Consider the following 22,600-nt stretch of genomic DNA (forward strand, 5'->3'; position numbering starts at 1 on the left):
GAGTCTGTTTTTGTTTTGTAAGTAGGCTTGTTTGTATCATTTTTTTAGATTCTGCATATAAGTAATATCATACGATATTTGTCTTTCTCTGTATGACTTGCTTCACTTAGTATGATGATATCCAGGTCCATCCTTGTTGCTGCAAATTTATGGTTGTTCAAAATCTCTGTACTTTTGGGGCTCAAATCTTCCCCAGATTGTCTCAGTTTGAAATAAAACAGCCTCTTGCTTTCTAGAAAAGATGAGGCTATCTATTATGAACATCACTGAATTTTTCTTCTTTAGACCTTAAAATATCTCTGTATCTATCTATAGTCTATTTCCTGTTTCCCCATATAACTTTTTATACATATTAGATTTTAATCCTAACATTTTACATTTCTTTATCAACTTTATAAAATCAGCTATTCCTTCCTGATTTGCATTTCTCCATTTTTCTGATTCTTTCCACACAGGCAAAAACAACCGTCATGCTTTTAGGTCCCTTATCTTGGAACAAATTCAACCAACCAAAATCAAAACAAAACAAGCCTCCTTCATCTCACTGTTACCTTACTTTTCCCCCCACTTAGACACTGTTACCCATTCAAAGTCTTTGTAGAACAGTGTTCTTTGCCAATTCATGTTAAATTCAAGGAGAGAAGGGGCTATTTTTATTTTTGTAGTACAGTGTATTTCCAGTGCGTAGCACAATATCTAAAATGGTAGGGGCTCAATAATTAAATGAGTTAATTTTAGCTACCCTTTTACTTCCCACTCTCCACCTGAGTGTTAAAATTTTGCTTTAAGCACTGCTTAAATTAATCTTACCAAAATAACTAAACAAAATAGCTCCTTTCTCTGTTATTCAGTACAGAACCATGTTTCAAATACTCCTCTTATATGCTATATCATAATCTATCTTAATTACCGTTAACTGTGTGTATGCCTCATCACTGCATCAAAGCCTCAGCCCCTAGAGCTCAGGACAATTAACCTGGTATTTCCTTAGCCCCCACAACTCTTAACAAAGTGTTTACTAGTCAGTATTTACTAGTGAGTTGAATTCATACCTTTAAATATTGAAAGGTCCTCTAGCATTGCTCTGACCATATTAGTATTACCTTTGATGAAATATTTTGCACCTAAAATAAAAATGTGAATATATAATTGGATAGCCTTTTATAAACCATTTCAAATCATTAAAGTAATAATTTTTTTAAAACCCTGTGCTGAATGAATCATGATATATGTGTTTTGTATTTGTGATCACGTTATTTCAACAATTAGAAATATTTATCCATACATATATTATATGTACACATACATACATAAACACAAAAACATTGCTTGTAACCACTTGATAAAAGAATAACTATTGTTTAAATTATTTCCAAGAAAATAAAATTCTCTTCCAGGTTCTTTAAATGCATCCAATAAATGCACACAAGAGAAAATAGAAAATCTCTTAAAAACTGTTTCAGGAACCAACAGAGACTTAAGAATTACTCTAGGGCTTCCCTGGTGGCGCAGTGGTTGAGGGTCTGCCTACCGATGCAGGGGACATGGATTCATGTCCCGGTCCGAGAAGATCCCACATGCCACAGAGCGGTTGGGCCTGTGAGCCATGGCCGCTGAGCCTGCGTGTCCAGAGCCTGTGCTCCACAACAGTGAGAGGCCCGCATACCGCAAAAAAAAAAAAAAAAAAGAATTACTCTGAACACTCCCAAACGCATTCTGTGAGGCCACCATCACCCTGATACCAAAACCAGACAAAGATGTCACAAAGAAAGAAAACTACAGGCCAATATCACTGATGAACATAGATGCAAAAAACCTCAACAACATACTAGCAAACAGAATACAACAGCACTTTGAAAGGATCATACACCATGATCAAGTGGGGTTTATCCCAGGAGTGCAAGGATTCTACACAGCCAACATCATTCTCAGTGGTGAAACACTGAAACCATTACCTCTAAGATCAGGAACAAGACAAGGTTGTCCACTCTCACCACTATTATTCAGCATAGTTTTGGAAGTTTTAACCACAGCAATCAGAGACGAGAAAGAAATAAATGGAATCCAAATCGGAAAATAAGAAATAAATCTGTCACTGTTTGCAGATGACATGATACTATACATAGAGAATCCTAAAGTTGCTACCAGAAAACTACTAGAGCTAATCAATGAATTTGGTAAAGTAGCAGGATACAAAATTAATGCACAGAAGTCTCTTGCATTCCTATACACTAATGATGAAAAATCTGAAAGAGAAATTAGGAAACACTCCCATTTACCTTTGCAACAAAAAGAATAAAATACCTAGGAACAAACCTACCTAAGGAGACAAAAGAACTGTATGCAGAAAACTGTAAGGCACTGATGAAAGAAATTAAAGATGATACAAACAGATGGAGAGATATACCATGTTCTTGGATTGGAAGAATCAACACTGTAAAAATGACTCTACTACCCAAAGCAATCTATAGATTCAATGCAATCCCTATCAAACTACCAATGGCATTTTTCACAGAACTAGAAAAAAAATTTCACAATTTGTATGGAAGCAACAAAGACCCCAAATAGCCAAAGCAATCTTGAGAAAGAAAAACGGAGCTGGAGGAATCAGGCTCCCAGACCACAGACTACACTACAAAGCTACAGTAATGAAGACAGTATGGTACTGGCACCAAAACAGAAATATAGACCAATGGAACAGGATAGAAAGCCCAGAGATAAACCCTTGCACATATGGTCACCTTAATTTTATAAAGGAGGCAAGAATATACAATGGAGAAAAGACAGCCTCTTCAAGAAGTGGTACTGGGAGAACTGGACAGCTACATGTAAAAGAATGAAATTAGAACACTCCCTAACACCCTACACAAAAATAAACTCAAAATGGATTAAAGACCTAAATGTAAGGCCAGAAACTATCAAACTCTTAGAGGAAAACATAGGCACAACAGTCTATGACATAAATCACAGCAAGATCCTTTTTGACCCACCTCCTAGAGAAATGGAAATAAAAACGAAAATAAACAAATGGGACCTAATGAAATGTACAAGCTTTTGCACAGCAAAGGAAACCATAAACAAGACGAAAAGACAACCCTCAGAATGGGAGAAAATATTTGCAAATGAAGCAACTGACAAAGGATTAATCTCCAAAATTTACAAGCAGCTCATGCACCTGAATATCAAAAAAACAAACAACCTAATCCAAAAATGGGCAGAAAACCTAAATAGACATTTCTCCAAAGAAGATATACAGATTGCCAGCAAACACATGAAAGGATGCACAACATCACTAATCATTAGAGAAATGCAAATCAAAACTACAATGAGGTATCACCTCACACTGGTCACAATGGCCATCATCAAAAAATCTACAAACAAATGCCGGAGAGGGTGTGGAGTAAAGGGAACCCTCTTGCATTGTTGGTGGGAATGTAAATTGTTACAGCCACTATGGAGAACAGTATGGCGGTTCCTTAAAAAACTAAGAATAGAACTACCATACGACCCAGCAATCCCACTTCTGGGCATATACCCTGAGAAAACCATAATTCAAAGAGAGTCATGTGCCACAATGTTCATTGCAGCTCTATTTACAATAGCTAGGACATGGAAGCAACCTAAGTGTCCATTGACAGATGAATGGATAAAGAAGATGTGACACATATATACAATGGAATATTACTCAGCCATAAAAAGAAACGAAACTGAGTTATTTGTCGTGAGGTGGATGGACCTAGAGTTTGTTATACAGAGTGAAGTAAGTCAGAAAGATAAAAATGTATGGAATTTTAAAAAAGAAAAAAGGTTCTGAAGAACTTAGTGGCAGGAGAGGAATAAAGAGGCAGACATAGAGAATGGACTTGAGGACACGGGGAGGGGGAAGAGTAAGCTGAGATGAAGTAAGAAAGTGGCATGGGCATATATACTCTACCAAATATAAAATAGATAGCTAGTGGGAAGCAGCCTCATAGCACAGGGAGATCAGCTTGGTGCTTTGTGACCACCTAGAGGTGTGGAATAGGGAGGGTGGGAGGGAGACACAAGAGGGAGGAGATATGGGGATATATGTATATGTATGGCTGATTCACTTTGTTATACAGCAGAGACCTACGCACCATTGCAAAGCAATTATACTCCGATAAAGATGTTAAAAAAAAAAAGTAAGCTTAGACGGAAAAAAAAAGAAAAGAACCTCTGAGGACCTCAGGAAGATAAAGATGGAAAATGCAAAAGAAAAGTAAGACTATAGAGGGTAGAAGTGTCACTATCCATATAACAGGAGTCCCAGAAAGAGAAAAAATCCATAGGGACGAAAACACACACACCTTTGGAAAGCAGAGCCTCATAGATAAGACGACTGGAGCAGGAGATATCAATGAATCTTTAAAATAAAAGTTGTCTGATCAAGGGCACAAAAATGAGCAAGGATTTGGAATATTTGAGAAACAGTTACGAGCATGATGGGATGCTGTGTTGTTGGTGGCCTGAACCTGCACATGGTCTTCACCACTGGGAATGTGTCCAGGGCAAGCAAGGAACTGAATTTTAATTTTCTTTAATTTTAAGAAATTTGAGTTTAAAATGCTAATACTTGATTCAGGTATTGGAAAGCTTTTAAGTATGCTTGGAACAACTTGGGTTTGTGAATCTCCCCTTGCAGTTGTAAATTGAAACCTAAATACAGATCAACTACATCTGATGTGAATTTAGTAATTATACTGAGATGCACTAAAAGTGTAACATTTACCCCAGGTTTATAATGCTAAATACAGAAAAGAGAGAGTAAAATGTCTGATTAATATTTTTATATTGATTATATGCTGAAATTATCCTATTTTGGATTTGTTGGGTTAAATAAAATATATAATTAAAATTAAAAAAATATAGAATTACTCTACACTTGCCTTCCTGCTATACTCATTTTTGCCTTTCCAAAATATGTCATTTTTTATCCTGTTTGATTCACTTCTTCCTCCAACTCACATGGATTTGCAGCCTGAGTTGAGAATATTTTCCCCAGGTCTGATTTTCTAAGACTCCTTTGGGGCACTGTGTCCAATATGACCTGTGGGCTGAATGTACTGAAACCATGGATTAAAGTTTCTCCCCATGCACCCGGCTCTGGCCATTAGGAGAACTCACAGGTCAGTGGAAAGAGATTAGGCAAATCCAAAGTGATTATTTGGTGACTTGCAGGCCAAGTACTTTACTGTTTAATTAACTTATCTGTTTCCCCTTTCACTGTAACTTTGTATAAAGAGAAATAACTTACTTAAGAAAATATGGTGGATTCAACTTGTTTTTCTCCCTGCAAAAAGTCTTGAGTGTGACCCTCATGCAGATTTTAAGTTTGAATTCTATTACTTGTCTTATGCTCACTCACATCATCGTTGTTTATCATAGAGGCATCTGCAAAATCTAAATAATATTTAAAGCAGTAACATTTTAAAAATCTAGAATCAGTATCAATTCAGGGAGGACCACAAAGGCTTATTTTTGGGAGGTCTCTCTGTCTCTAATTCAGTCACTTGGATGACTGTGTAATCTATGCCTCTTCTGTAATTATTTGGCCTATGCATTTGGCCAATTCCTGCAACCCAGTCTGTAGAGGATGCATCAGAGACACTGAACCAAAGGACCCCCAATTCTATTACTTTCATTCGGGCTTCATTTAGTTTTTCAGGTGGATATGCTTTATTTGCTCCCTCTGTGCCACTCTGTTTCGGAGGCTGACCTGTGCAGGCTAGAACAATGGGCTCTAGTCCCTCTACAGCCAATGGGAGGCCCCAGCAAGAGAAAATAGGAAAGGAAAAGTGAGATCAGCATATTCATTCCCCAGGATCCCTCTCTGCAAGTTCATCAAAGGCTGACTGCATCCCTCAGCCAAAGGTCTATTCCTTTCAAGGCTACCTTCTAGGCAAGAAATACGTAGATACGGCTTACATGCACTGCTTCCTCTCCCACACCCTTCTGACCTAGGGATCATACTCCTTTTTTCTTACTAGCTCAGAGTCCTGCACCTGGCTTCTCTACATCCTGGTTACTTCTTTGTGAATAGCCTCTTTTAAAATATACCCTTCTCAAATGATCTTAATCTGAGTATTTCTTAGTTCTTATCAGAACACTGGTATAAGGTCTCTTCTTGAGATTCTTTAATTAGCCTCATACTGACTACAACTTTGCAAAGTGATCACTAATAGTGGTGAGCAACAAACTAAATATAAGTATTTAGATAATAGGCATGAACTAAGTGTCAATACAGAAAGAGGTCTTGGGAAAATATGAGAAAATATTGCATTAGCAATGTTTGTTGTTTCCTTCTGAACATTTAGATTGAACCCTAAAACACATTCAGGAATTGAATTACTAGGAGATGGTACCATTTTGCAGGTACTTTATCTTTCTTTTTTCTTTTTTTTTTTTTCTGTTGATGGATAGCACTGAAATTATGCTGAATCTGCCAGGATATATAAATCAAACTTTTACCAATTTAATTTTTCCTTTTGGAGGTGTTACAAGTTAATTGACTGATGAGGCCAGTAGCTGAGCTCTTTTGGACCTTGACAAAGGGGTGAATCTGGTGGGAGCCCATATTTATCAAAAAAGAAGTTTGACTATATTAGTATTGTTGGTATTCAACAGTTCAGAAATATTTCTTAATGATTTGCTTTTTTTTTTTTTTTTTGTATTTTTAAAGAGGAGATGTCGAAAAGCAGCAGAATTGGATCTCTTTCATCTGAGAAAAACTTAAATGAGAAATATGCTTTTTTATTCAGTTAAACAAACTAGACTCTGAACTTTTTTAATGTCTATTTTAAAGGAGAGAGGCAGTTCTTGATATTAAAGTTAATACTGTTTATAATCACCCACCAAAACATTTCCACAGCATTTGAAATTTAGTTGCTGCTTTGAAATTATAAAAGAAACTATAGACCTATTAGAGAAAGTTTGAGAAACTGAGAAAAAGAAGTTTATAACTCTAACCTAGAACTGTTATAATTTTAGTACATTGACCTCGATTTTCTTATATAGTTTTAATCTTAGTTCATAAACAATTATTTGCATCCATAGGCTAAGAATTTTTCCAAATTCCTACATAGTTTTATAATAATTAATTTTAGATATCTTTAAAAAACTTCTTTCCACAGAGTAAATGTTCAATAAATGTTAGCTATTATTTAATAAAACAGATATTTAATACAGTTTAAAAAAGTTAGAATGCTTTAGTTATAATAACATTCTTTGATATCCACATATTTCCATATAATGAATTAGCAAATTTCATTAATTCTAGGATGTACATTTTTGCAAAATTTTCAAACTCTAAAACTGAAGCATATTTTATTATAGTACAAAATAGTTTAATTTTCAGCATGTTTTTCTTTTATGTGATATGTAAAATAGCAAGGAGTCCATGATATCTTAATATTTTAATTTCTGAGATTAGATTATCAGACATTGGTGATTGTGTGTGTGTGTGTGTGTGTGTGTGTGTGTGTGAATGTGACAGTGAATACTGAAAGAAAGATTATACCTCCTCACTTACATGCTGTCTGGAAGTCCTTTCTGTTTTAAACCAGGAAAACTGCTACCAAAAACCCCCCCAAAAATTTAGACAGTGAAACCAAAAGAAACTGGTTAATTTCATTGCTTGAGTTAAAGTGTTTTTAAGAAAATATTTGTTCTACATTTCCCTTTTAAACTTTTAAACAATGTTTGAAGTCAAGTATATTTGGGATCAATTTACAAAAAGAAAAATGTTTACGTTGATTCCTTAGGAAGAAGTGTTAAAAATAGATGAAAAGTTTTTCCTCCCTCTAAGACAACATCTTCTGTTTAAAAATAATTATATATTGGCCTTATACACATACCTGTCCTCCCAATAATTCAGTAGAAGTCAAGTTCTGTGTGAAACACTAAAGTGAACTATAATATGTCAAAAAAAAAAAAAAAAGAATGCCTCTGAGTACTTCCCACTTGCAGGCAAAGACATCATTTCTTTGTAATAATAGAAATTACATTTTAATCAATATGCCCTTTGCTATTAATCCATTTTTGACTGCCTGAAGAGATTTTAATAACAGGTTAGGAAAATCATCCATCCAATGAGTCATTCCAAAGAGAAAAGGGCTGGAATTCTTTCGTTTCTAATTCAGCATGTACAGAATTGATATGTATGTTTTACATTCTTGCTACTCTTAGCAGAACCTAGCATTTCATTGTGTACTCAGTATTTTACTTAGTAACTTAAAAAATCATCTGTGATTTTTTATTGGTGACACAAATTGATCACCAGTCAGCAAATATACATTTTCTTACCTTTGGTAAGAACTAGATGTTTGATGGTATTCTCTAATGGTCAGTGCCTGCTGTGATACAGCTATAAGCTAGGTTTTACTTTTACCAAATTTGCTTTTTTAAATTAATTTTATTTTATAAAATAGCAATGCACACTCATTTTAGAAATATCAGAGAGTACATAGAAAACGCTTATGAACTTGAACACTCATGCTACTCCCTTGCCAAACATAACCTTCATTATCACAGATGCATGGATGCATGCAAATATTGTCTGTATGCATGTGTTTCAATTTTTTATTTATTGTAAATATTTTTTTCTTTTTAGTATGTGTATAAATTTTTTTTTAAAGTTTGTGTGGTATTTCTTTGTAGACTTCTATCTTGATTTATTTAGCTAATACTCTAGTGTTAAAAGTATATTATATCCAAAGTTATATTGTTAGGAAAGTGCCAGGATGGACATGCTCATAACTTTTTTATGGATTGATTCTATTTTAGTAGAATCGATTCCCCCAAATAAAATATTGGAGTAGCAATCACACATAATTTGAGTGTTTTACATCCATGCTATATCTAAATGAAAAAAAAATTATCAAGCGATGTAGGAAAGTGATTCAGTATTTTAAAAATATTTATTATTTTACCAATATTTATTAGTCCATTTGGGCTGCTATAACAAAGTACCATAGACTGGGTGGTTTAAACAACAAACATTTATTTCTCATGGTTCTGGAGGCTGGAAGTCCAAGATCAAGGGACCAGCAGATTGGGTGTCTGGTGAGCCCCCACTCTGTGGTCCAGAGACAGCTTTCTTCTCTCTGTGTCTTCACATGGCAGAAGGTGAGAGGAATCTCTGGGATCTCTAATAAGGGCACTGATCCCATTATGAGGGCTCCACCCTCATGACTTAAGCACCTACCCAGGGCCCACCTCCAAATACCATCATACTGGGGATTAGGTTTCAACATATGAATTTGAGGGAACACAAACATTTAGTCTATAGCATATGACAATGCTCTTCTACTATTACTTTGATTTTTCTTTCTTCATCCTTAATAAGCATTAATATTTTTCATACATTTATTGTCTATTTTTATTTTTCCTTTTGTTAATTATGCATTTATGTCCTCATCTGGGTCATGTTTACTCAGGACAAACTAAGAGGAGAGAACATAATGTAGAACATGGAGGTCATAGGGAAAAAGGAAAGAAGGCATTCTCCCCAGTAAGCATCACTGCCTGATGGAAAGTAATCTCTTACCCTGGGGACTTGTGATGAATTTGGCATTTTTACTGAATGCCAAAGCAAACATGCATTTTAGTGAAACTCCAGTCTGACTGGTTCTTGGCATTTATGTTGATTAAAGGAAAAACAACTTAGACTTTCACTTTCTTTTTAAAGCCACCTGTTAGCAGGTGGTATCAGCACTGTTAACAGTGAAGATTAAGAACTTTCTACATTAAAGTAAGAACTCAAAAGAAATCACGGGGCTTCCCTGGTGGCGCTGTGGTTGAGAGTCCGCCTGTCGATGCAGGGGACACGGGTTCGTGCCCCGGTCCGGGAAGATCCCACATGTCGCGGAGCGGCTGGGCCCGTGAGCCATGGCCGCTGGGCCTGCGCGTCCGGAGCCTGTGCTCCGCAACGGGAGAGGCCACAACGGTGAGAGGCCCGCGTACCGCAAAAAACAAACAAACAAACAAGCAAACAAAATAAATCAGGAAAATGTATTGACTATCTACAGTGTTTGAGGTGGTGGACTAAGAATTCACTTATGTTATATTCTTTTTGACAGTAGACATGTAATTTTTGTTTCAGAATCCATTTTATCCACCTTTATTTCCCCAGTGCCTAGAATAATACCTGCCATATATTAAAAGTTCAAGAAATGCATAATTATCTCTGATTTACAGACAATAAAAACCAATGATCAGAGAAACTGAGTAATGTTGACCTGAGCCACACAGCTCAGAAGGGATTGTCTCAAAATTCAACATCAGTTTGTCCAAACCCAAACTCTATACTCTAAATATTTCATCTAACATCTCTTCCTAAGATAATGTTTCTCTTGTTATACATTCATTCTAGTGCAAGAAAGGCTAGATAATGCTGTGGAACAAATAACCCAACCATCTCAATTGTTTACAAACAACAAGGGTTCGTTCTCGTGTATACAATGTAATAATTGCTTGTTAGCCAAGGGCTCTGCTCCTCCCTGTCTTCTCTCCAGGATCTAAGGTGAGGTAGCACATCCTCCCTGGATCATTTATGATTACCAAGACTAAGGAACAAAGCACAGAAATCTTGTCCTGGCTTGTTAAAGCTCCAGTCAGCAGTGACATGTAATATATCTGGTCGCATTTCACTCCTGATTTCATGAGTGTCATGAAACTTCATGGGCGCTTAAGCGTGGGAAAATGAAATTGGGTGGGCCCAAGGTAGTGACAAGGGTACTTACGAGTGAAAGAGGATGGCAGGAAAAGCTGAGTCTGAGAAGGAGATGTGAAGATGGTACACAGCAGGGGGAAAAAAAAGCTAGATATTGTGGACAGCTCCTCCCTCTTGTCACCAAATACTCAAATAACTCTGTGATAGTTAATGTTATGTGTCACCTTGACTGAGCCGCAATATCTAGATATGTGGTCAGACATTATTCTGGATGTTCCTGTGAAGGTAATTTTTGGTTGAGAGTAACATTTAAATGAGTAGACTTTGAGTAAAACAGACTATTTTGCATAATGTGGGTGGACCTCATTCCACCAGTTGAAAGCCTTTATGGAACAAAGGCCAACCTCTTCTGAGCAAGAAGAAATTCTGCCTATAGTCTGTCTTTGGACTGGAATTGCAAATATTCCTGACAGAACAAGTTCTTCGTTTAAAAGAGATCATGTTTGAATGGGTAAAGGATGATATCCAATGATATTCAAAGGCATTAGTCCAACTTCTAACAGGCAGTGCAATCCTCAGGCAGAGTACCAAGATTGGAGAGGGATGAAATTTATATGGTCCAAGAGGATAATAAACAAACACATATCCTATTGGTTCTGCTTCTCTGGAGAACCCTGACTAATACAGACTTGTATTTCTGTGTAGAACACATTCATTCCCCCATAACAGGCATCCAGTTGCTGTGTCCAGCTCAGAGTCTCAGTCCCTAAAAGAAGCCCTGTAGTCTTCATCAGTGTGGCTATAGCCCTGGAGATCCGTGAATCAAAGGGCAAATGATGTGCCCCTTTCGCAGCTTATAGGTAGTAATCAAACACTGATGGGAATAAACACTTCTGGAGGATTGGATATGTTCTTTGATTAGGTATAATTCTGCTCTATTGGAGGGGTTCCTCTGTTCATGAATTCTAATTTATATTCTTTTGGTTTGTCCTTTAGGGATATTATTCTCTTTTCACCATGATTCTTGGTTGCATCTCAAATGTTCCTTGGAAAATATGCTCTCCTAGGAGAGATGAGCAGCTTTTTCAACCCACTTTCTGCCCGAGGGTCTTTTTTAAATTGCATGTGTAAGTCTTTGTCTCAAAAACTTAGTTGGCTCCTTACTGATCTGATAGACTCTGTGTGCTGCTAGCTACTCTAGTGGTACGTTTTAGGGTGTATCTCTTAGCTTTTGCTACATTTCTTTGGTTTTCTTCTCCAATTACTTCTGTCTCTCTCTAGGCTGAATTATGGGCACCTAGAACTTATTAGGTTTCAGTGGGGAAACAACACCCCTTGTCTCTAATTTCATAGCCAATGTGTCTAATTGAAATGAATTACTAGGCAGCTGAATCCTTACTCTAAGACACCTTAATCCCTTCAGGTCTTTTAACAATGAGTGTGCTGGTCATACTTTTGATTGAATCCTTACTACAGCCTGAGTTCTAATGAACTATGCCCTGAAGGTCTTCTTGTTTTTCTTGCTTTATATTTTATGCTGCAAGTCCTTGAATTTGTGGACTGTCTTCTTTAATTACTTATAAGTAGGCAGATTATGTTCTGAGCTCATCTTTTTTTTTTCTTAGTGATTTGCTGAACATAGACAACACAAGGAATTAACATTATATGTTCTATTTTTTCCCTAAAGATACAAGTTCATTAGTTCTATGGATTAATTGCCAACTCACAAGAGGTGACATCTTCACCAAATGCCTTGCTGTTACATAAGAGAAGTTACCATCTTTTTTTGTCTCCTTTGACAATTTTCTCACTATTTTTATCCATTAAGCATTTAGGTCTTGATATGATAGTGGTCTTCTTTTAGGTATCAATTTTTTAATGAGTTTAGACTAGTTTAGTAAAAGCAACTCCAACATATCAGTGGCTTCAAATAACAAAGGCATATATAATATATATATATATATACACACACACACTTTTTTATTATACATTGGAAATCAGCTCTGTTCTATGCCATTCTTATTTAGGATTACCAGCTGTGGAAGGTTTCATCTTTATGCTTCCATGTTTGCTGAGGGAGACAAATAGGAACATGAATGTTGCACACTGACTATTAAATCCTCCCCCCAAAAATGACATATGTGACTTTTCTTCATGTGTTAATGGACAAAGCAATATACATGACCACAATAAACTTCAGAGGGGTGGGAATGTGCAATCCTAACATATGCCTGGAAGAAAAACTAGAAATATTAAGTGAACAATATTAATGACTGCTACATGCTTATACCCAACAATACTTTATTTATTTTTTTTTTTTAACATCTTTATTGGGGTATAATTACTTTACAATGGTGTGTTAGTTTCTGCTTTATAACAAAGTGAATCAGTTATACATATACATATGTTCCCATATCTCTTCCCTCTTGCGTCTCCCTCCCTCCCACCCTCCCTATCCCACCCCTCCAGGCTGTCACAGAGCACCGAGCCAATATCCCTGTGCCATGCGGCTGCTTCCCACTAGCTATCTACCTTACTACGTTTGTTAGTGTGTATATGTCCATGACTCTCTCTCGCCCCGTCACAGCTCACCCTTCCCCCTCCCCATAACCTCAAGTCCGTTCTCTAGGAGGTCTGCGTCTTTATTCCTGCCTTACCCCTAGGTTCTTCATGACATTTTTTTTTTCTTAAATTCCATATATATGTGTTAGCATACTGTATTTGTCTTTTTCTTTCTGACTTACTTCACTGTGTATGACAGACTCTAGGTCTATCCACCTCATTACAAATAGCTCAATTTCGTTTCTTTTTATGGCTGAGTAATATTCCATTGTATATATGTGCCACATCTTCTTTATCCATTCATCCGATGATGGGCACTTAGGTTGTTTCCATCTCCGGGCTATTGTAAATAGAGCTGCGATGAACATTTTGGTACATGACTCTTTTTGAATTTCGGTTTTCTCAGGGTATATGCCCAGTAGTGGGATTGCTGGGTCATATGGTAGTTCTATTTGTAGTTTTTTAAGGAACCTCCATACTGTTCTCCATAGTGGCTGAACCAATTCACATTCCCACCAGCAGTGCAAGAGGGTTCCCTTTTCTCCACACCCTCTCCAGCATTTATTGTTTCTAGATTTTTTGATGATGGCCATTCTGACTGGTGTGAGATGATATCTCATTGTAGTTTTGATTTGCATTTCTCTAATGATTAATGATGTTGAGCATTCTTTCATGTGTTTGTTGGCAGTCTGGATATCTTCTTTGGAGAAATGTCTATTTAGGTCTTCTGCCCATTTTTGGATTGGGTTGTTTGTTTTCTTGTTGTTGAGCTGCATGAGCTGCTTGTAAATTTTGGAGATTAATCCTTTGTCAGTTGCTTCATTTGCAAATATTTTCTCCCATTCTGAGGGTTGTCTTTTGGTCTTGTTTATGGTTTCCTTTGCTGTGCAAAAGCTTTGAAGTTTCATTAGGTCCCATTTGTTTATTTTTGTTTTTATTTCCATTACTCTAGGGGGTGGGTCAGAAAGAATCTTGCTGTGATTTATGTCATAGAGTGTTCTGCCTATGTTTTCCTCTAATAGTTTGATAGTTTCTGGCCTTATATTTAGGTCTTTAATCCATTTTGAGCTTATTTTTGTGTATGGTGTTAGGGAGTGTTCTAATTTCATTCTTTTACATGTACCTGTCCAGTTTTCCCAGCACCATTTATTGAAGAGGCTGTCCTTTTTCCACTGTACATTCCTGCCACCTTTATCAAAGATAAGGTGTCCATATGTGCATGGGTTTATCTCTGGGCTTTCTATCCTGTTCCATTGATCTATCTTTCTGTTTTTGTGCCAGTACCATACTGTCTTGATAACTGTAGCTTTGTAGTATAGTCTGAAGTCAGGGAGCCTGATTCCTCCAGTTCCTTTTTTTGTTCTCAAGATAGCTTTGGCTATTCGGGGTCTTTTGTGTTTCCATACAAATTGCGAAATTTTTTGTTCTAGTTCTGTGAAAAATGCCAGTGGTAGTTTGATAGGGATTGCATTGAATCTATAGATTGCTTTGGGTAGTAGAGTCATTTTCACAATGTTGATTCTTCCAATCCAAGAACATGGTATATGTCTCCATCTATTTGTATCATCTTTAATTTCTTTCATCAGTGTCTTATAGTTTTCTGCATACAGGTCTTTTGTCTCCTTAGGTAGGTTTATTCCTAGATATTTTATTCTTTTTGTTGCAATGGTAAATGGGAGTGTTTTCTTGATTTCACTTTCAGATTTTTCATCATTAGTATATAGGAATGCCAGGGATCAACAATACTTTATTTTTGAGAAGAATGCCAGATTGTAATCTCCAAAAGGGCAACACCATTTTTTTTCTTGTTGATTTGCCACATCCTTGGCTCAGTGCATAGCAATAAGTTGGTACTCAATAAACATTTGTTTAATTAATTGGATGTTACAGTGTTTTCTTAATACTGATAGAAGATGCATGACATTTCAGATTTGTAGAGTTCACTTCAACCATTCCATCAAATACAAGCTCTCACTGTCTTTGCATTGATTTGCAAAATGTATATGGCTTTTTCTCTTGGATATTTTCTCTCTCTATGCCATGAAAGTTATGAGTAATGGCCACCTTTCCACAGAAGAGTATAAAATTATTAACAAACTGGAGGCATTTTTAAAAAGCACAGAAGGAAAACAAGCTGGAAGGGGGCTTCTGGCATTGGGGTATACTTTTGCTGATGAATTACTTTCTATACCAGAAACATATTTCAAATAATCTTGACAAGAGAATGAATGAACTGCCAGGAGCTATCCTAAGGCAACACCAAATTTAGGGCTCTTGTAACCAATACCAACTTTATTCTTCCTCTATTGCAAGTATCTTCAAAGGAGTTGTAAACAATGATCGGACAACTCCAAAGATAATAGGTGTGGTTCAAGGAATAGCGTATTCAACGTTAGGACAGCTGAGGAGAAAAGCCAGTCATTTTCTGGGGGACAAATATATTCTCATTAAACAATGCATTACATTTTCATTAAAATGGTACTTATAATCCCTACTGTAAAAATATGAATACATGTATAGTGTGGTGTTGAGTGTGAGGAGGAAAGGAAGGGGAAAGAGGAGAAGATAGAAATGAGAGAGACAGAGAAACAGAAGAGGTTAATTTACTGTTCTTAAGTGTTGAATTACATATATCTACATTTTTTTCCCCTAAACTAAAAATAAAATTGCTTTGCAATACACAAACTCAGCTGCAAAGTCACTGATCATTAAGAGTATTCCCAAACTTTGCCTTTGTTGTGCCCAACGAGAAGTTGTGGCATTTGTCTACAGAAGCATGAAAGAGTGGGTTTTAGTATGTTTGTATGGAATAGCACTGGTTGGAGGATTCCAAAAATGCAGCTCTTGCTGAACCTAAAACTTACTGAATTATATCCCCCTCAGAGCATTGATACTAATTTACAAAGATCCAGATTGTATTAGTTTTCCATTGCTGATGTAGCAAGTTAATACAAACTTTGTGGCTTAAAACAGCCGACTTAATATTTTACAATGCTGTAAGACAGACGTCTGACCACAGGTCTCACTGGGATAAAATTTAGGTGTCAGGAGGACTGCATTTCTTTCTGAAGGCTCTAGGGAAGAATCCATTTCTTTGCTAATTAAAATGTAGTTCCTTGCAGTTGTAGGTCTGAGATCCCTGTTTACATGCTGGCTGTCAGCTGAGGGTCATTCTCAACTTCTTGAGGCCATTCACGTACCTTGGCTTATGGCCTTCTCTATCTTCAAAGGCAGTGATGGCAGGTCAGTTCCTTCTCACTTCTGAATCTCTCCAATCCATTCTTCTGCCCTTCTCTTCCACTTTTAAGGACTCCTTTGCTTAGATTGGGCCTACCTGATAATACAAAATAATCCCCTCATCTCAAAGTTTTTAACTTAAATCATAAGTGCAAAAAAAACTTTTGCTATGTAATGTAACAAATTAGGACGTGGACATTTTAGGGAGGGGGTACATTATTCTGCCTACCACAAAGGTCTAAGTGTCTTATCCATGTGTGGGCTTCTCTGAGATAAATGAGTGAATGTTAGAAGTAAACAGGAAACTAGCCACTCCCAGATTTGGAAAAACCTAAATGCAGTTTACCCTATTAGCATGGGGGAAATAATTGTATACCTTTCTCACTACAAAAATATAGAAAATTTATTATACTTAGCCCAGAAGTGTTTCTAGATGAGGTTCCATAAACCAGTGCATAAAGGAACATGAAACCAAGATGCTATCTCATTCGTTTAGGAATGTGAAAGTGCTTTGTGGGCCCATAAATAATTACACAAATAAAATGTGTTCCTTTAATATCTTCACCAAGTTATGATTCTGAATGTGTGACCATATCTGCTAAACGTGTCCTACAAAGATGAATACAAATATGGATGTGTGATTAAACTTGACTGAAGTGGATTTAATTAACCTGGAGAAGAGAAAAATCAACGAGTATTTGAAAGGTGTCTTTATTTTTATAAGGGGTTAATACGAAATTAGAAATGTGCTGTGCATTTTTGGGGATTGAAGTGGTCCCAGTGAATGCTTGCTTCCAGGATACTGATTTCTGTTCGACATAAAGCAAGATTTTCTAATAATCTGAGCAGTCTAAAAATGGATAGGACTGCGTCATGAGATCATAACCTTACTGTCACTTAGAGGTCAACCAGCAGTGGTGGATGAGCCTTTAGTAGGGGTATTTTGGATAGATTTTAAGCACTAAAGAGCAGGGTTATATACAGTTTTTAGTAGTGTGGTCCTTTTTTCCCAATCAAATTTTCTTTCTTTCTTTTTTTTTTAACATCTTTATTGGAGTATAATTGCTTTACAATGGTGTGTCAGTTTCTGCTTTATAACAAAGTGAATCAGTTATACATATACATATATCCCCATATCTCTTCCCTTTTGCATCTCCCTCCCTCCCACCCTCCCTATCCCACCCCTCCAGGTGGTCACAAAGCACCAAGCTGATCTCCCTGTGCTATGCGGCTGCTTCCCACTAGCTATCTATTTTATGTTTGGTAGTGTATATATGTCCATGCCACTCTCTCACTTTGTCCCAGCTTACCCTTCCCCCTCCCAGCGTCCTCAAGTCCATTCTCTACATCTGCATCTTTACTCCTGTCCTGCCCCTAGGTTCTTCATGACCATTTTTTTTTTTTTTTTAGATTCCGTATATATGTGTTAGCATATGGTATTTGTTTTTCTCTTTCTGGCTTACTTCACTCTGTATGACAGACTCCAGGTCCATCCACCTCACTACAAATAACTCAATTTCGTTTCTTTTTATGGCTGAGTACTATTCCATTGTATATATGTGCCACATCTTCTTTATCCATTCATCTGTTGATGGACACTTAGGTTGCTTCCATGTCCTGGTTATTGTAAATAGAGCTGCAATGAACATTTTGGTACATGACTCTTTTTGAATGATGGTTTTCTCAGGGTATATGCCCAGTAGTGGGATTGCCAATTCTTAGTCTGACAATATTTTTGTCTAGCTTTTTATGTCTTTCAAACATGTAAAAAGTAAATCTCAAGTTTGAAATAGACAAAACTGCCATAATCGAAAAGCATAACATTTACATGAAATGTGCAGATTTCTATATGCTGATGATTATAAACATATATCAATTGATTACTGCACACTATTCATTTGTTAATATATTTTTTAACAGATTTATTTATTTATTTATTTGTGTGTTTGCGCCGGGTCTTAGTTGTGGCAGGCGGGCTCCTTAGTTGCGGCATGCAAACTCTCAGGTGCGGCACACGAACTCTTAGTTGCGGCGCACGAGCTCTTAGTTGCGGCATGCGTGTGGGATCTAGTTCCCCGACCAGGGATCTAACCCGGGCCCCCTGAATTGGGAGTGTGGAATCCTAACCACTGCGCCACCAGAGAAGTCCCTAATATTTGTTTTATGTGAAGCATTATCCCGCTTGGTTTTGAGAATACAGACAGACCCAGGCTTCATAAAGCTTATGGATTTGTGGGGGGGACAGAGGCTAAACTAATGAGCAGATGAACAGATCATTTATCACAGATTATGTTATAAAGAAGATAAGCAGGATGATGGGTTAAAAAGAATAGCAGAAAGACCAATTTAAATAAGGTAATTAGGGAAGAACTTTCAGAGGAGCTGACATTTAAACTGAATCTGAAGTGTAAGAAAGGGCCAGCTCCTTTACGTAACCTCATGAGTTATTAATCCTTTCAATATCACTATGAGTTGAGAACTACTATTGTCTTAATTTCATAGAGGAAGAAACTGAGACTTAACAAAGATTTACCTTGAGCACAAGTTTAAATGCTCAAGATTGGTAAAGTTGAATTGGGACTCGAATCTTTAGGATCCCACAACCTGTTAGGGCTGGAATCCATGACCTTTAGTTTTTAGGTCCCTTCTGACTCTGAGTTTCTGTGAGTGAAACTGACTAGTACAACTTGGACAGAGTGAACATATAGGGCATGCTATTCTCTCTCTGTCGGGCTAGTGAACTCACTGGTAACTTGACAAATGCTAAACTTTCATGAAGGAGTTAGAATACTGTGACTTGGAAATATACTCTAAAGCAGATGGTGCTAGTTACAATTTTTGTTTTGGACATGGATTGTGGTAGACTCAGAGACAGAAATCGGTGAAAGACAATTTCCCAGTTTACTTTGATGCCATTTTGATATTGTTGATGTATTAAATGTACATTGGTCGAATAAAAGAAATTTAGGTATCCAGGATGAATATACCTACTGAAGACAAGTAGTTCCTTATCTGGTTTTAACTCATCACTGAGAGTAGGGTTAAGTCAGGGGGCAAGTCTGGATGAGGAAGAGACCTGTGCAGTAGTACCAGCTACCCCTGCTACTGTGTAACATTGGAAGAAGCCGTATTATTTCTCTGAAACTCAGTTTCCTCATCATGCTCAAAGGCTTCTGACAGTGCGAGTGACAAAGCTGTAAAAGCCAATCTCTTCTTCATATTTAAAAAGTTGATGGAAACAAAGATGTGAGTTTAAGAGTCACACTTCATGCAGAAATTCGACCTCTAGTGAAGAACACCATCTTCAGAGAGGGCTGCTTACAGGGAGCATAGTGCTCCTTGTAGACAGTTCCAGAAAATATCATTGGTATAGATCCCCCCAAACAGAAAAAACAGTAAATTATTAACTTCATAAATTAAATTTCATTTCCCCTTTTGAATGTTTTCTTACAATTCTTTAAATCTGTCTGTGCTTTAATGCCAGCATCATGTATTTATTTGGCCCACGTCCACGCTCTTTTTAAATTCAGAACACACACCCACACATACACTAGCATTACTTTAAGTTTGAGAAGGCTACGTGTATACCATTAACACATATATCCTCATAATAAAAATTCACAAAAGCTTATTTCACTTTCGGGAACAAAAGAGCTGTGCCCCAGGTCATACCTGTTCTTATTCATAAACTCTTTGGGAATTCTTACTGAAGGATAAAGCTTTTCAAAGGCCTCCTGATCTACCAATCATACAAGATTAATGTTATCTTCATCTATTCAACATATTGATACTGAGCTAGTTCTATGAGCCAGACATTGTCCTAGGCATGTGAAATCCAAAACAGGCATAAGATATAGTGGCTGTGCTCAGTAAACAAGTGTTTTGATATGCAAAGGATGTCAAGTTCACACTGTTTTTGTTATTGCAGTGGTATTGAATAATACAAATATTGAGCATCTACTTGTAACTGTGAGGCAAGGGCTTTTCACATGTTACTCAAGCCTACCATATTTCACAATGCCAAGAGGCACTACTTATTTATATATTATATAAATGGTGGCCCCTTGAATGGGAGAATGTGATGGTTCTCACTTATCTTGCTTAATTATCACAAAAATCAAATAGGTAGTTTTTGTTATTCCCTTTTCTAAGATGAGAACATTGAGCCTCAAAAGCATCAAAATCACAGCTATTAAATGCACAGCTGGGCTGATATTTGGATCTGAATGATGCTAAAGCCACAATAAATGTATTATTCCATGAAGCGTATTGTTATAATACTATCAAATGGCCGATCCCTCACAATTATGCCAAAGTTTTTTTTGTAAGTGGAAATCATACATTAGAGGACATTTATATCATTTATCTTAGGGGAAAAATAATGCCTTGCATCATCTGTCTGTTCTAGATATAGGCGCAAACTACAGATCCAGACACTTTTTTTTTTTTTTTTTTTTTTTTTTTTTGCGGTACGCGGGCCTCTCACTGTTGTGACCTCTCCCGTTGCGGAGCACGGGCTCCGGACGCGCAGGCTCAGCGGCCATGGCTCACGGGCCCAGCCACTCCGCGACATGTGGGATCTTCCCGGACCGGGGCACGAACCCGTGTCCCCTGCATCAGCAGGCGGACTCTCAACCACTGCGCCACCAGGGAAGCCCCCGGCCACTTTTTAAAAGCTGAACACATACAAGGTGAGGGGTCATGCAGAATTTTCTCTTAAACTTCTCCTTTTTGAGAGCTGCCCAGGCAATCTCTCAGCAATAATCTTTCTGTTACAGATACATGTTTCTGGTTTTTTCCTAGCCACATTATGGAGAGAAGAAACAAACAAACAAAATAAACTGTTGACAGGATTAGACCTGTCACCCCCAAATTTTAGAATTTAAATATGAAAATGTTACCTCCTGTTGAATAAGACGTACATATATCAAGGTTAATTGGTTTTATGTCTGAACGGTGACACTCATTAATTCTCTTTACTTTTTCTAGCACTAGGGAAGGGTATTTTTATGTGGCCACAGTAAAAGTTGATGTAAATATATATTTAATGATGACGAGCATCAGCAGAGTGAATGGGTAGAGGTTAAAAGGAACCAAAGCATATGCAAATTCGAAAGAAGTGGATTTCAATGTCATGAATCATAGTTTGTTATGTACTTGAGTGGGGGATAGAGTATACGATACCAGTCTTGCTATACCAACATTCTCAGATTTGCCACCCACGCAGTTTACACCTTTGAATATACTCAAGATAGTTCATTAATTTTAAGTTTCTTTTTACTGTTTAATACTTAATGGAGAGAAGCTGTGATATCTCAAAAAAAGTTGATGCTGATTATGACTCTGCAAAGAAAAATCATCTTTATTTAAATACAGATTAAAATGAAGAATATGTGCTACTAGAATGCTAATGTGGTTACTTAGCAGAGAGAAAAAGAATGCCAGCTTAATGAGTCCATAAGCTTTGTTCCTCTTTTGACAGTCATTTTTATTTTGTTTCATGACCATAGTTTTGCCTTCCTGCTGCTCCTTTTCCCACCTTAATACCCCAGCCAAGCTAGATGCAAATATTGTAGTTTGTGTAAACAGGCTGAACAAATGTCATTGGAGTAAATTCATCACCACTTCCTGGGAAACATCACAAAGTATGTGCCGTGATGGGTTGGTGGGTCCGTGATTAGATAGGCATGTGTTTTACTCTCTTAAACTCTATGAAATAAACCATATGATATAGTTGGGAAATATTGGAGATCATATATTATATTTACTTTTCCTCTAAGAAGTGACTTAATTGGATTTTGTCTACTGAAGTTACCTAAATTCATCTAATGGACTTGATATACAGATTTTATGATGCTCTTAAAAACCACACATAAATTCATGAATATGAATATCAACCAGTTTTCTACCTTCAAATTAAGGTTGATTAAATGTCTTAAATAGTTGTGTTACTAATATTCTTTCTGAATTTTAATGAACATAGCTTATTAAACCCTAGGATTGTCATGATTTTTAGACCTCACATCAAATTCAGTTCCTTGAATCGCTTCATATGTGTCAGTTGTGTTTCTATAATCAGACTTAAAATTTTCAAATAATAGTTTTAGGTCT

At 36.8% G+C, this 22,600-nt stretch overlaps 1 protein-coding gene across 13 annotated transcripts in view; it reads left to right on the forward strand.

Annotated features, from left to right (window-relative positions):
- LRRC4C (leucine rich repeat containing 4C) overlaps positions 1-22,600 on the forward strand; it is a 1,468,103-nt gene that overhangs the window by 754,306 nt on the left and 691,197 nt on the right. The window lies entirely within an intron of this gene.

This window comes from Stenella coeruleoalba (genome assembly GCF_951394435.1).
Source record: "Stenella coeruleoalba genome assembly, chromosome: 8".
NCBI lineage: Eukaryota > Metazoa > Chordata > Mammalia > Artiodactyla > Delphinidae > Stenella > Stenella coeruleoalba.